Source organism: Thalassophryne amazonica, chromosome 6 (genome assembly GCF_902500255.1).
Source record: "Thalassophryne amazonica chromosome 6, fThaAma1.1, whole genome shotgun sequence".
In the NCBI taxonomy this organism is placed as follows: Eukaryota; Metazoa; Chordata; class Actinopteri; order Batrachoidiformes; family Batrachoididae; genus Thalassophryne; species Thalassophryne amazonica.
The window spans coordinates 108,259,380-108,274,752 of NC_047108.1; the positions used below are offsets into that span (position 1 = coordinate 108,259,380).

The following is a 15,373-nucleotide window of genomic DNA, read 5'->3' on the forward strand; positions in this document are numbered from 1 at the left end:
TAACTGTAACAAAGTCTGGAAAGTTGTGGGGGTTTTTTCAGCCTTTCTGAGTTTAACAATTTGTGGGTATTTATTTTGATATAATAATAACAATTTAAATTTTAATAAAGTTTCATGGACATCACAGAGCTCACACCTGTTATCTACCTGCTGCACAGGTCACCCCTCCCATTCCCTAGATGAGACTGGGAGCCTTAAGCAGCTCCTTCAGGAATAGACTGCTGCACCGTCGGTGCAAAAGAGAGCACCTCCGCAGGTCATTCATCCCAACTGCAGTCAAACTGTATAATACTTCAAAATGTTTTTAGTACCATAATCACCTGCTGATTTTGTACTATTAACTACGTCCACCGTCACCTTTTGTGCTTTATTACATGCACAACTGTGCAATTTATCGTGTGCAATAATTTTACCATATCTATACATACTTATTCTCACTGTATTCTATTTTTCACATAATCTGTTCACATCAGTATTAATGCACCCACCAGCAAACATCACAATATACTTATATACTAATGTAAATATTTTTTCTTTACTACTCTCTTGCTATTATTAAAACTAAATAAAGCATGTCTGGCTTGGTTCACCTGTTTGTGAATAGCTTCAGAAAAACTGCACATTTAGTTGAAAGTTGTTCCAGATAAACATAGTCATGCCATACTTCAGTTTCCTCACCACCAAAATAAAATAACAGAATTTTTCTAGCTTTACTGTTTGAAAATACAATGTTCTTTGTTTTACTTGTATTAACCACTAATTTCTGGACTAATGGACTAATTTCTCTCCTGGGTGTATCCCGCCTCGTGCTCTATGACTGCTGGGATAGGCTCCAGCACTCCGCGACCCTTAATTGGACTAAGCGGTTGAAGATGAGTGTGTGTGTGTGTGTGTGTGTGTGTGTGTGTGTGTGTGTGTGTGTGTGTGTGTGTGTGTGTGTGTGTGTGTGTGTGTGTGTGTGTGTGAGAGAGAGAGAGAGAGTTTTCAGGTAGTTGAGAGTAGGGCTGTACAATATGGCCAAATTATTGTATCTCAATATTTTCATATCAATATGATATGACTATGATTGGACAAAGTGCCGCAACAGTGACAATTAAACATTCTTAAACAAAACAGTAATAATACCACACTCATTTTGCACTCATCATAAGGTTAGGATTAGAGCCCAACCGATATATCGGCCGGCCGATATATCGGACGATATAAGCCCTTTTCAAAGTACTCACTATCAGCCGAAATTTTGCCGATAGAATGCAGATATCCATCCATCCATCCATTTTCTTCCGCTTTATCCGGAGTCGGGTCGCGGGGGCAGCAGCTCAAGCAAAGCCGCCCAGACCTCCCAATCCACACACACCTCCCCCAGCTCCTCCGGGGGAACCCCAAGGCATTCCCAAGCCAGCCGAGAGATGTAATCCTTCTGGCGTGTCCTGGGTCTTCCCCGGGGCCTCCTCCCAATGGGACGTGCCTGGAACACCTCTCCAGCGAGGCGTCCAGGGGGCATCCGGAAAAGATGCCCGAGCCACCTCAACTGACTCCTTTCGACGTGGAGGAGCAGCGGCTCGACTCCGAGCTCCTCCTGAGTGACCGAGCTCCTCACCCTATCTCTAAGGGAGCGCCCAGCCACCCTGCGAAGGAAACTCATCTCGGCCGCTTGTACCCGCGATCTTGTTCTTTCGGTCATGAGCCAAATCTCATGACCATAGGTGAGGATCGGAACATAGATCGATCGGTAAATCGAGAGCTTTGCCCCCCTACTCAGCTCTCTCTTCACCACGACGGTCCGATACAGCGACCGCATCACTGCAGACGCTGCACCGATCCGTCTATCAATCACACACTCCATCCGTCCCTCACTCATGAACAAGACACCGAGATACTTAAACTCCTCCACTTGAGGCAAGGACACTCCACCGACCTGAAGACTTAAACTCCTCCACTTGAGGCAAGGACACTCCACCGACCTGAAGAGGGCAAAGCACCTTTTTCCGGTCGAGAACCATGGCCTCGGATTTGGAGGTGCTGATTTTCATCCCGGATGCCTCACACTCTGCTGCAAACCACCCCAGTGCACGCTGAAGGTCCTGATTTGACGAAGCCAACAGAACCACATCGTCCGCAAACAGCAGAGACGAGATTCTGTGGTTCCCAAACCAGACCCCTCTACACCCTGGCTGCGCCTAGAAATTCTGTCCATAAAAATAATGAACAGAACCGGTGACAAAGGGCAGCCCTGACGGAGGCCAACATGCACTGGAAACAGGTTTGACTTACTACCGGCAATGCGAATCAAGCTCCTGCTGCGGTCGTACAGGGACCGGATAGCCCTTAGCAAAGGACCCCGGACCCCGTACTCCCGGAGCACTCCCCACAGGGTGCCCCGAAGGACACGGTCGAACGCCTTCTCCAGATCCACAAAACACATGTGGACTGGTTAGGCGAACTCCCATGAACCCTCGAGCACCCGATGGAGCGTGTAGAGCTGGTCCAGTGTGCTGCGACCAGGACTAAAACCACACTGCTCCTCCTGAATCCGAGGTTCGACCATCGGTCGAATTCTCCTCTCCAGTACTCTGGAATAGACCTTACCGGGGAGGCTGAGAAGTGTGATCCCCCTATAGTTGGAACACACCCTCCGGTCCCCCTTCTTAAACAGAGGGACCACCACCCTGGTCTGCCAATCCAGAGGCACTGTCCCCGATCGCCAGGCGATGTTGCAGAGGTGTGTCAGCCAAAACAGTCCCACAACATCCAGAGACTTAAGGTACTCAGGATGGATTTCATCCACCCCAGGAGCCTTGCCACCGAGGAGCTTTCTAACCTCCTCAGTGACTTCTGCCTGGGTAATGGATGAGACCGCCTCTGGGTCCCCAGTCTCTGCCTCCTCTTCAATAGACGTGACGATGGGATTGAGAATGCAGATAATTTCTCATAAATAGAACAGTTACTGAAATAATGTTTGTGTCGGCAATGTAAAATGTCTGCACCGTTTGTCCAGTAGATGAAGCTCTGACTCCATTCAACTGAGAGATGCTTACACCCCTGCTTAAATGTGTTCATCAACGGCCCACATAATTCGCCGTCACACTTCACTGATTGGCTGACAAAAGCATACAAGTAAGTTTATAAGGATCTATATCCTTATCCTGAACCTATATCTAAGTTGTAGCAACAAGAGGTACAAGATCAGATGTATTTCACAACTCTTTTTAAGGATATGTATTTGCTAATTTCACAAAGGTTTAATTCTTGATTGTATTTTTTGAACTTGAAAATTCTTCTCTGTTATAAAGTTAATCAATATGAGGACAAAGCTTCAGCTTTTAGCTCATACCTTTTTTGTTAAGGGTCCAGAAAAGAACATTTTATTCATTTAAAAAAATAATAATAATATCGGCCAATTTATCAGCTATCAGCAAATCAGCCGATTTATCGATTATCGGCATTTTTTTCATCCAAATATCGTTATCGGCCTCAAAAAATCCATATCAGTCGGGCTCTAGTTAGGATACTGTGCCCTTCAAAAGTATTGGAACACTTGGAATTTCACACACTTTAAATTGTTTATGCCATTTTAAATACAAGAAACAAAAAATAAAGAATAAAAATTTCTAAAATTATCTTCCTCAAAGTCAAAGTGAAAGCAAATCTCTAAAACTTGATAATACCTGTAAATAATAATCAGTTTTATTGCCAGTTTTCTTTAGACAAGTCAAGGGATGGAAACAAAGTATTCACATCTATTTGGACAGCACTCTGATTTGTTGCGTAACACACAGACATACACTTTCAAATTTTTACATACTGCCTTGATCGCAACGTGAGCATGACACCTGCCAATAACCGCTTACTTCACTTTGCAGCCAATCACACAGCCACTGATTCACAACAGTCTAAGGACTGCCCAAATGGGGCCAGCCTAGACACAGAAACAAAAGTGAGCGTAAATGGTAAATGGACTGCATTTATATAGCACTTTTCCAGCTGCATCAGACGCTCAAAGTGCTTTACAATAATGCCTCACATTCACCCTGATGTCAGGGTGCTGCCATACAAGGCGCTCACTACACACTGTGAGCAACTAGGGAATTAAAGACCTTGCCCAAGAGCACTTAGTGATTTTCCACTCAGGCTGGGATTTGAACCAAGGATCTTCTGGTCTCAAGCCCAACGCCTTAACCACGAGACCATCACCTCCCCTAAAGCATAGCGTAGAGTGGAAATCGAGGCTCCTTGTTCCAGATGTTGCATGTGATCTGTTCAAAGACCCCAGCACTGATAGATGACTCTCTGTATCAGTGTAGGCACCGTTCAACACAACATCTAAACTTTGACATCCGTTACCTGTCCAGTTCTTTTTGCGATCACTCACCACATAAAAGAACCTAACAGAAATGCTGCAGCTCCATCTCTGGATGGAGCCGCACCTTAAACAGAGAGAAAAAAACAGAATCAGGCATCAGAAAGACAACAAATACAGTATAATTTGTCGGCATTAAACAAGAAAAAGAGAAGAAATACTAAGGTGGTCGCTCGCCACTAGCCCTAAGCTTTACTAAAAGACCCAGAATTTAGATAAAGTTGAGGCCGCGGCCCACTCTGTTTACTAATTAAATGAATTTAAAAGAGTATGCCAGTATGTTAGCCATACGAAAGGGAAAACAAGTGCGTCTTAAGTCTGGACTTGAAAGTCATCTTATTTAATAGCTGCCAAATGTCTTTAACATGGGTTTCAGCCATGTATTTATTCATACTATTTGATTATCTATTGTCATCATTACTTATACAGTAAGAAAATGAGGGGAAAAAAATCCAGAAAATCACATTGTAGGATATTTAAAGAATTTTTTTGTAAATGATGGTGGAAAATAAGTATTTGATCACCCACAAACAAGCAAGATTTCTGGCTCTCACAGACCTGCAACTGTTGTGTGGGCCGCTGAAGAGGAGGTACTGCTGGCCCACCACCACCAGAGGGCGCTGCCGCCTCACAGGAGCAGCCAGGACGACAGCTGTCATCCATCACGGGAGACAGCTGATCCCAATCAAGACGGAGGTATATCAGCAGGACGGCATCTCCACCTCATTTGCCGAGATATCGCCATACCAAAGAGGTAACGTACTCAGCCACTTGTGTTGTCTTTTTGAACATAATACGTTGTTGCTTTTGCACAGATAGTGAGTGGAACAGCAGGAGACCGTATTGGACCTTTTGATAAGTACACATATTCCTGCACTTCAGTGTTGCTTTGTTGACGAGAGGTGGAGGTGGACTCTCCACCCTCCGTGTTGCTGGGTGCAGCCGCACCCACACCTGACTGTTTCTGTCTCCTGCCAGCAGTACCGGATCCGGCGAGCGGAGGCAGTGGCCACCTGGGAATTCGGGACTTGGCGGCTCCAGTATCCCCGGGGTCCGGTGGTGGAGGAGATCGGGTTGGTTCCGGTTCGACTTGGACGGACATCTCCTATCGTCGAGCCTGCCCACACGACACCTTTGAATTAGACTTAATCTTTCTATTGTTATCAGTTGTATTTGTTGTGCCTTTTTCACAACAGTAAAGACAGTGTTATTTGATTCCTCCATTGTCCGTTCATTCTCGCCCCCTGTTGTGGGTCCATGTTCCTACACTTTCCCAACAGGATATCTCGGCCAGCGTCATGGATCCCGAGGGGCGTCAACCGGCTGTTGAACGGCCAATGGAAGAACAGGACGCGCAGGTGTCCGCGGGAGGGGTAATCGGTGAGTTGCAGGGGATCCTCACCGCTTTCACGACTCGGTTAGATTTGATGACCGAGCAGAACGTCCTCCTGAACCGCAGGGTGGAGGCTCTCGCCGCGCAGGTGGAAGCGCGCCCTCCGGGCGCCGCTGCGGCTCTCCCTCCCGCAGACCCTGTGCGTAGCGTTGACGTTCCACTGGTTGTTCAACAACCTCTCCCACCTTCCCCGGAAGCATACATAAGCCCCCCAGAGCCGTACGGAGGCTGTGTGGAGACGTGCGCGGATTTTCTGATGCAGTGTTCGCTCGTCTTCGCACAGCGTCCCGTTATGTACGCGACTGATGCTAGTAAAGTAGCTTATGTTATAAACCTGCTTCGCGGTGAGGCACGCGCTTGGGCTACAGCGCTCTGGGAGCAGACGTCACGGCTCCTTCTCACATACGATGGATGGGTTTGTAAGGGAGCTCAGAACCGTGTTCGATCACCCTAATAGAGGCGAGACCGCTTCAACCGTGCTACTGTCAATGAGACAGGGGCGTCGGAGCGCAGCTGCCTATGCAGTCGACTTCCGCATTGCGGCTGCGAGATCCGGCTGGAATAGCACTGCCCTCCGCGCCGCCTTTGTAAACGGACTGTCTTTGGTTCTTAAGGAGCACCTGGTGGCTAAGGACGAACCGCGGGACTTAGATGGGCTCATCGATCTCGTCATACGGTTAGACAACCGGTTAGAAGAACGTCGGTGGGAACGAGACGAAGGGCATGGCCGGGTACGCGCCGTCACTCTCCCTTCCGGTTCCGACCGCGCTCCGCCTTCCCCACGCTCCACGGCCCCTGCGCTCCGTGGGGCCACAGCTCCCCCTACTGACGAAGCTATGGACACGAGTAGGGCAACATTTAGGGCACCAGATGCACAAAGGAGACGGGCCCATGGAGCTTGTTTTGTTTGTGGTGCAATAGAGCACCATATGAGAGACTGCCCCGAGCGGTTAAACTCCAACGCCCGCCCCTAGAAACTGGGCTAGGGGTGGGCCGAGACATTCACGTGGGACACACCCACATCGCCACACGACTCCCAGTTACAATCCTTTATGAGGACTCAACCCTGAAGGCCCCAGCACTGGTGGACACGGGCTCTGAGGGGAATCTGTTGGATAGCAGATGGGCCAGGGAGATAGGGCTCCCTCTGGTGGCGCTTACCTCGCCTGTACAGGTTCGGGCACTAGATGGCTCCCTACTCCCTCCGATCACGCATAAGACACCACCTGTAACGCTGGTGGTGTCAGGAAACCACCGGGAGGTGATCGAGTTTTTTGTGACTCAGGCCACTTCCCGTGTGGTTTTAGGTTTTCCCTGGATGTTGAAGCACAATCCCCGGATTGATTGGCCGTCCGGGGTAGTGGTTCAGTGGAGCGAGACCTGCCATCAGGTGTGTCTAGGTTCCTCGGTTCCTCCCGGCTCCCAAGCTAAGGAGGAGGTCAGAGTCCCGCCCAATCTGGGGACGGTGCCGGTGGAGTACCACGACCTTGTTGACGTGTTCAGCAAGGATCTGGCTCTCACGCTTCCCCCCCACCGTCCGTACGATTGTGCCATTGATTTGGTTCCGGGCAGTGAGTTCCCGTCCAGTAGACTGTACAACCTCTCACGGCCTGAGCATGAATCAATGGAGACCTACATCCGGGACTCGTTAGCTGCCGGGTTGATCCGGAATTCCACCTCCCCGATGGGCGCAGGTTTCTTTTTTGTGGGTAAAAAAGACGGCGGACTTCGTCCATGCATTGATTATAGGGGGCTGAACGAAATCACGGTTCGCAACCGATACCCATTGCCCCTGTTGGATTCGGTGTTCACACCCCTGCATGGAGCCAAAATTTTTACCAAGCTTGATCTTAGAAATGCGTATCATCTGGTTCGGATCCGGAAGGGAGACGAGTGGAAAACGGCATTTAACACCCCCTTAGGTCACTTTGAGTACCTGGTCATGCCGTTCGGCCTCACAAACGCCCCCGCGACGTTCCAAGCCTTGGTTAACGACGTCTTGCGGGACTTCCTGCACCGGTTCGTCTTCGTATATCTAGACGATATACTCATCTTTTCTCCGGATCCTGAGACTCATGTCAGGCATGTACGTCAGGTCCTGCAGCGGTTGCTGGAGAACCGGCTGTTTGTGAAGGGCGAGAAGTGTGAGTTCCACCGCACTTCTTTGTCCTTCCTGGGGTTCATCATCTCCTCCAACTCTGTCGCTCCTGATCTGGCCAAGGTTGCGGCGGTGAGAGACTGGCCCCAACCCACAAGCCGTAGGAAATTGCAACAGTTCCTAGGCTTTGCTAATTTCTACAGGAGGTTCATTAAGGGCTACAGTCAGGTAGTTAGCCCCCTGACAGCCCTGACCTCACCAAAAGTCCCCTTCACCTGGTCGGATCGGTGCGATGTTGCATTCAAGGAGTTGAAACGGCGCTTCTCGTCTGCACCTGTTCTGGTGCAGCCCGATCCTAATCGCCAGTTAGTGGTTGAAGTGGACGCCTCGGACTCAGGGATAGGAGCCGTGCTATCCCAGAGCGGGAAGACCGATAAGGTCCTTCACCCGTGTGCCTATTTTTCCCGCAGGTTGACCCCAGCCGAACGGAACTATGACGTCGGCAATCGAGAGCTCCTTGCGGTGAAAGAGGCTCTTGAGGAGTGGAGACATCTGTTGGAGGGAACGTCCGTGCCATTCACGGTCTTCACTGACCACCGGAACCTGGAGTATATCAGGACCGCCAAGCGGCTGAACCCCAGGCAAGCCCGCTGGTCACTGTTCTTTGGCTGTTTTGACTTCCGGATCACCTACCGTCCCGGGACCAAAAACCAAAGATCGGATGCCTTGTCCCGGGTACATGAAGATGAGGTCAAAACGGAGCCGTCGGATCCCCCGGAACCCATCATCCCGGAGTCCGCTATCGTGGCCGCTCTCACCTGGGACGTGGAGAGGACCGTCCGGGAGGCCCTGACACGAGACCCGGACCCCGGAACCGGACCGAAGAACAAACTTTACGTCCCACCAGAAGCCAGGGCTGCAGTTTTGGACTTCTGTCACGGTTCTAAGCTCTCCTGTCACCCTGGGGTGCGAAGAACCGTGGCAGTCGTCCGGCAGCGCTTCTGGTGGGCATCCCTGGAGGCCGACGTCCGGGGTTACATCCAGGCCTGTACCACCTGTGCCAGGGGCAAGGCGGATCATCGTAAGACACCGGGATTGCTACAGCCGCTGCCCGTGCCTCATCGCCCCTGGTCCCACATCGGCCTGGATTTTGTCACGGGTCTCCCGCCGTCCCAGGGGAACACCGTCATCCTCACGATAGTGGACCGATTCTCCAAGGCGGCCCACTTCGTGGCCCTCCCGAAGCTCCCAACGGCCCAGGAGACAGCGGACCTCCTAGTCCATCACGTCGTCCGTCTGCATGGGATACCATCAGACATCGTCTCCGATCGCGGTCCCCAGTTCTCCTCGCATGTTTGGAGGAGCTTTTGCCGGGAACTGGGGGCCACGGTCAGTCTCTCATCCGGGTACCACCCCCAGACCAACGGACAAGCAGAACGGGCCAACCAGGAGATGGAGCAAACCCTACGCTGTGTGACAGCCGCGCACCCGACGGCCTGGAGTACCCACCTGGCCTGGATCGAGTACGCCCACAACAGTCAAGTGTTGTCCGCCACCGGCCTCTCCCCCTTTGAGGTGTGCTTGGGGTATCAACCCCCGTTGTTTCCGGTGGTTGAGGGGGAGGTCGGTGTGCCCTCGGTCCAGGCCCACCTACGGAAGTGCCGTCGGGTGTGGCGTGCCGCCCGTTCTGCTTTGTTAAAGGCCCGGACGAGGGCGAAGAACCATGCAGACCGGCGGTGGGCCCCGGCTCCCACGTATCGTCCTGGGCAGGAGGTATGGTTGTCCACCAAGGACATTCCCCTTCAAGTGGACTCCCCGAAACTGCAAGAACGATACATCGGCCCCTACAAAATCCTCAAGGTCATCAATCCCGCCGCAGTGAGGCTCCAGCTTCCGGCCTCACTGCGGATTCACCCGGTATTTCACGTCTCCAGGATTAAACCCCATCACACCTCACCCCTCTGCACTCCGGGTCCGGCGCCGCCTCCTGCCCGGATCATCGACGGAGAGCCGGCCTGGACCGTACGCCGGCTCCTCAACGTTTGACGAATGGGCCGGGGCTTTCAGTATCTGGTGGACTGGGAAGGGTACGGCCCCGAAGAACGCTCCTGGGTGAAGAAGGGCTTCATCCTGGACCCGGCCCTCCTGGTTGACTTCTACCGTCGCCACCCTGACAAGCCCGGTCGTGCGCCAGGAGGCGCCCGTTGAGGGGGGGGTCCTGTTGTGTGGGCCGCTGAAGAGGAGGTACTGCTGGCCCACCACCACCAGAGGGCGCTGCCGCCTCACTGGAGCAGCCAGGACGACAGCTGTCATCCATCACGGGAGACAGCTGATCCCAATCAAGACGGAGGTATATCAGCAGGACGGCATCTCCACCTCATTTGCCGAGATATCGCCATACCAAAGAGGTAACGTACTCAGCCACTTGTGTTGTCTTTTTGAACATAATACGTTGTTGCTTTTGCACAGATAGTGAGTGGAACAGCAGGAGACCGTATTGGACCTTTTGATAAGTACACATATTCCTGCACTTCAGTGTTGCTTTGTTGACGAGAGGTGGAGGTGGACTCTCCACCCTCCGTGTTGCTGGGTGCAGCCGCACCCACACCTGACTGTTTCTGTCTCCTGCCAGCAGTACCGGATCCGGCGAGCGGAGGCAGTGGCCACCTGGGAATTCGGGACTTGGCGGCTCCAGTATCCCCGGGGTCCGGTGGTGGAGGAGATCGGGTTGGTTCCGGTTCGACTTGGACGGACGTCTCCTATCGTCGAGCCTGCCCACACGACACCTTTGAATTAGACTTAATCTTTCTATTGTTATCAGTTGTATTTGTTGTGCCTTTTTCACAACAGTAAAGACAGTGTTATTTGATTCCTCCATTGTCCGTTCATTCTCGCCCCCTGTTGTGGGTCCGTGTTCCTACACTTTCCCAACAGTAACTTCTTCTTTAAGAAGCTCTTCTGTCCTCCACCTGTTACCTGTATTAATGGCATCTGTTGGAACTCATTATCTGTATAAAAGACACCTATCCACAGCCTCAAACAGTCAGACTCCAAACGCAACCATGGCCAAGACCAAAGAGCTGTTGAAGGACACCAGAAAGAATATAATTTTAAAAATGTAGATGTGCACCAGGCTGGGGACAGTGAATCTACAATAGTCAAGCAGGTTGGTGTGAATAAATCAACTGCGGGAGCAAATGTAAGAAAATGGAAGACATACAAGACCATTGATAATCTCCCTCGATCTGGGGCTCCACGCTAGATCTCATCCCGTGGGGTCAAAATGATCATGAAAACATTGAGCAAGATAGAATAGATAGACAGACAGACAGACAGACAGTTACTTTATTGATCCCAGAGGGAAATTCAAGGCATCCAGCAGCTTACACATTAGACAAGACACACACATTGCACCAGACACACAAAATAGGGTTAAGTAAATAAAAGAAAAATAGACTAATCAATAAAAGCTACTAACTAAAAATAAAAATAAAATTTGTGTGCAAGTACAGCATCCAGTCTCAGAGAATATGACAGAGGAGTAAAGGTAGTAGTGCAGTAGTGAGGAGGTAGCACAGATGTAAACAGTACACAATGTGAACAGTGTAGGTTGTGCAAAGAAGTAAGCAGTGTCAACAGTGTTGGTAGTGCAAAAGAAAGCAATAAAAGGTCAAACAGATGTGTCACAGGATTATTTCTTACTGAGATGGGAAGAGTTGAACAGTCTGATGGCCTGGGGGACAAAAGACTTCCTGAATCTGTCCGTGTGGCAGGACTGGGACAGCAGTCTGCCGCTGAATGAGCTCCTCTGCCTGATGATGGCGCTGTGCAGAGGTTGCTCAACATTGTCCATGATGGCCAGCAGTTTACTGAGGGTCTTTCTCTCTGCCACTTATGTTAGTGTCTCCAGCTCTGTTCCCAGCACTAAACCAGCTTTCCTCACCAGCCTGTCCAGTCACCCAGCGTCCCTCCTCTTCATGCTGCTCCCCCAGCAGACCACCACAGAGAAGAGGACACTGGCTACCACAGACTGGTAGAACATTCGCAGGAGTTTATGGCAGATCCTGAAGGACCCTAACCTCCTCAGGAAGTACAGTCTGCTCTGTCCCTTCCTGTAGAGGGTGTCAGTATTGGCTAACCAATCCAACCTATCGTCCATAAGTGTCCCCAGTTATTTGTAAGTCTGGACCACCTCCACATCGACCCCCTTATTCCCCGATTCCTCGCTCTCACTGCCCCCGATACGCTTACCGAGTGCATGCGCTCGTTAAATGCCGCTGCGGCACTCACACCCCCGTGTCTGCTGTGCAGCCAGTACCACCTCTCTGTCTACTGAATGGAGTTGCAGCCAACTTGGCACAAGTCCAGAGACTACGCTCGCCGTTTTAATGCAGTGCGCGCGGTGACACCTGTTGCTCGCAAGGACAGACTTCTTGCTGCAAAATCCGCATTGCCGCAGGAGCCGCAGAGCTCCATAGCCGCTGAGAGAGGTTTATATATTTTTAATGACTTGAATTCTTTGCGGGTCTCGCCTCCGTAGCCCGCGACGGTACACCGGAGGCGAAAGACAGTAGATTTTCAATGCGACACCACTCAATCAAACGGGCGTATGAAAAAGTCCACAAAAATAATTTTCAAGCACAAATAAAAGAAACGTGTACTCACCAAGCGTACCGCAAGACAATATGAAGTTTTAAAAAGTAGATCCTTCCGTATAAGACAAGAAAAAGGTGCAGATGCAAACTGACGTAAATCTACAAATTACAGTTGGCGCGCGCAATGCATGCTGGGAGAGGGTCTTGTCCATGACGTCTCGGCAGCATCCATGATGATAGGGACAATTTGCTGAGGGCTAAATGTTAGCTGTAAATTTGTCATTTTCAAATGAAGATTTCTCCGTTGAATGACAGATCTGGGCTTGCAGATTTACTTTACTACATTCAGAAGGATCTTATGTGTAAATATAAGTAATTTTTTGGTCCAAAGATCTGACTGCATTTATTTCAATGCAGGTCTACTTTAAACTGGTTTGCTCTGTCCACACCCCCATCTACTGGGCTGCGGCTGCTGTTTTTGCAGCCTGGGATGGTTTTCATTGCATCCCAGACCTCCTTCATGTTGTTGTCTTGCAGCTTTCTCTCCACCTTCTTCCTGTAGGACTCCTTGGCCTCTTTAAGGTAAGCCTTTAGTTCCCGCTGTACACGCCTAAGCTCTGTCCCATCTCCGTCTTTGAACGCCCTCTTCTTTTGGTTTAGAAGATTCTTGACATCGCTGGTGATCCAGGGCTTGTTTGGAAAGCAATGTACAGTTTTTATGGGAACAGCAACGTCCCTACACAGGGACCTGATGGAGGGACCTGATGAATGACCTGCAGAAAGCTGGGACCAAAGTAACGAAGGCTACACACTACGCAGAGAGGGACTCAAATCCTGCAGTGCCAGACGTATCCCCCTGCTTAAGCCAGTACGTGTCCAGGCCCGTCTGAAGTTTGCCAGAGAGCATATGGATGATCCAGAAGAGGATTGGGAGAATATCATGTGGTCAGATGAAACCAAAATAGAACATTTTGGTAAAAACTCAACTCGTCATGTTTGGAGGAAGAAGAATGCTGAGTTGCATCCCAAGAACACCATATCTACTGTGAAGCATGGGGGTGGAAACATCATGCTTTGGGGCTGTTTTTCTGCAAAGGGGACAGGACAACTGATCCGTGTTAAGGGAATAATGAACGCGGCCATGTAGCGTGAGATTTTAAGCCAAAACCTCCTTCCATCAGTAAGAACATTGAAGATGCAACATGGCTGGGTCTTCCAGCATGACAATGATCCCAAACACACCGCTCAGGCAATGAAGAAGTGGCTCAGTAAAAACCATTTCAAGGTCCTGGAGTGGCCTAGCCAGTCTCCAGACCTCAACCCCATAGAAAATTTGTGGAGGGAGTTGAAAGTCCATGCTGCCCAGCAACAACCGCAAAACATTACTGCTCTAGAGGAGATCTGCATGGAGGAATGGGCCAAAAATACCAGCTACAGTGTGTGCAAACCTGGTGAAAACTTACAGTAAACATTTGACCTCTGTCATTGCCAAGATTATGTTACAAAGTACTGAGTTGAACTTTTGTTATTGCCCAAATACTTATTTTCCACCATAATTTACAAATAAATTATTTTAAAATCCTACAATGTGATTTTCTGGATTTTTCTTTCTCATTTTGTCTCTCACAATTGAAGTGTACCTATGTTGAAAATTACAGACCTCTTTCATCTTTCTAAGTAGGAGAACTAGCACAATCAGGGACTGACTAAATACTTTTTTTGTCCCATTGTATAAGTAATGATGACAACAGATAAATAATCAAATAGTATGAATAAATACATGGCTGAAACCCATGTTAAAGACATTTGGCGGCTATTAAATAAGATTGTCGATGGGCAGACAGTTGTTAAAGAATGTCCATCTTATTTTTAAGATTCCCTTAAACCACCCCCATATCAAATGTGCGAAGTTGAAGCTTTGCTTTGAGTCCCCAGGTGATGCTGAAACGGACTTGCCTGAAGAATTGGGCCCTGGTGCCATTGGACCGTACTTTGGGGAAGCATCACCTCCTTCCACCTGATATAGACAGAATAGGGTCTACATTAACTGATCTCACTTTGTTGCTAAAGCTATCACATATTCACGGTGTGCTCAGGGATTCCTTAGAAATGTTTTGATACAATTTAATGTTTGTTATCTTCCACCGTATAGCCACACATTGTTAGAATTTTCACACTCTGTCGACAGCATGGCCCAAGCAAAAGGTCACCGCTTTGCGTCTGGTCTGCTTGAGGTTTCTTCCTCAAATCATTAGAGGGAGTTTTTCCTTACCACTGTTACCTGTGTGCTTGCTCTGGGGTTGGTAAGGTTAGACCTTACCTTTTTGCTTGTGATTTGGCGCTATATAAATGAAAATAAATTGAAAACAAACTAATTGAAATTGAACTAGCTGGGACACACATAGGTTACATGTACTTTCGGGTGTTTCGCTATTTTCGTATTTTACTTGTAATTTTTTTCTTTTTTTTTTTTTTTTTTTTTTTTTTGTTTTGTTCTTCTAGCTGGGGTGGTGGCCAAGTGGTTAATGCACTTGGTTTCAGTTCAGAAGGTTCCGGGTTCAAATCCCACCCCTGCCATATTTCTCCATGTAATGTGGAGTTGCGTCAGGAAGGGCATCTGGCGTAAAACCTGTGCCAATTCAACATGCAGATCCACCTTGGATTTTCATTCTCTCTTTATTTGTTTTTGTTTTGTTTTTGCACCTCACTTTTATTTATTTTCTTCTTTGGTGACGTGACTTAGGTCACGTCAGCAGGGGTTATTGTCAGAGTGTTCCATGATGCATACCACAAAATGGCCGACGCACATCCAAAATGTCCTTGTAACTATCTGATCTTTTTATTGAATGAATGAATGAATTTATTTGGCACACAGACTCAACAATAACAAAAAACTAATAAACAAGACAATTCAACAGTGACCATGT

General features: G+C 49.1%; 1 protein-coding gene across 1 annotated transcript in view; it reads right to left on the reverse strand.

The window, feature by feature from the left end:
* foxp3b (forkhead box P3b) overlaps nt 1–15,373 on the reverse strand; it is a 59,229-nt gene that overhangs the window by 27,850 nt on the left and 16,006 nt on the right. The window lies entirely within an intron of this gene.